Source organism: Caloenas nicobarica, chromosome 12 (assembly GCF_036013445.1).
Source record: "Caloenas nicobarica isolate bCalNic1 chromosome 12, bCalNic1.hap1, whole genome shotgun sequence".
NCBI lineage: Eukaryota > Metazoa > Chordata > Aves > Columbiformes > Columbidae > Caloenas > Caloenas nicobarica.
Window position 1 is genome coordinate 3411408 of NC_088256.1, and position 717 is coordinate 3412124.

A 717-nucleotide genomic window follows, 5' to 3' on the forward strand; every position below is an offset into this window, starting at 1 on the left:
AGAGCCCCACAGCAGATCGTGTCAGTGAGGTTCATGAGGTAAAGATGTTAGTGAAACCCGCGCGCTTTGCGTGCCATTGGGCTCTCGGGACAAGGCTCGGGGCTAACAGGGTGACACAAACCTGCACCTTCAGCTGCTCTGGTGTGGCGCGGAGCCCTGCGCTGTGTCGGCTGTGGCACCGGGGCTGCTCACAGAATCCCAGAGTGTCAGGGGTTGGAAGGGACCTCGAAAGCTCACCCAGTGCAATCCCCCCGCCGGAGCAGGAACACCCAGATGAGGTTACACAGGAAGGTGTCCAGGCGGGTTGGAATGTCTGCAGAGAAGGAGACTCCACAACCTCCCTGGGCAGCCTGGGCCAGGCTCTGGCACCCTCACCGGGAAGAAGTTTCTTCTCGTATTGAAGTGGAACCTCCTGTGTTCCAGTTTGCACCCATTGCCCCTTGTCCTATCACTGGTTGTCACCCAGAAGAGCCTGGCTGCATCCTCCTGCCACTCCCCCTTTCCATACTGATCCCCATGAATGAGGTCACCCCTCAGTCTCCTCCAAGCTCAAGAGCCCCGGCTCCTCAGCCTTTCCTCATAAGGAAGATGCTCCGCGCCGTTCTGTTCGGGGCCGCGCTCCCGCCCTTCCCGCGCGCCTCAGGCGCCGCCGCTCCCCTCGGCGCATGCGCCCTGGCGCCGCGCATGCGCCCCCGCCGGCCCGTCCTGCGCCGCGGC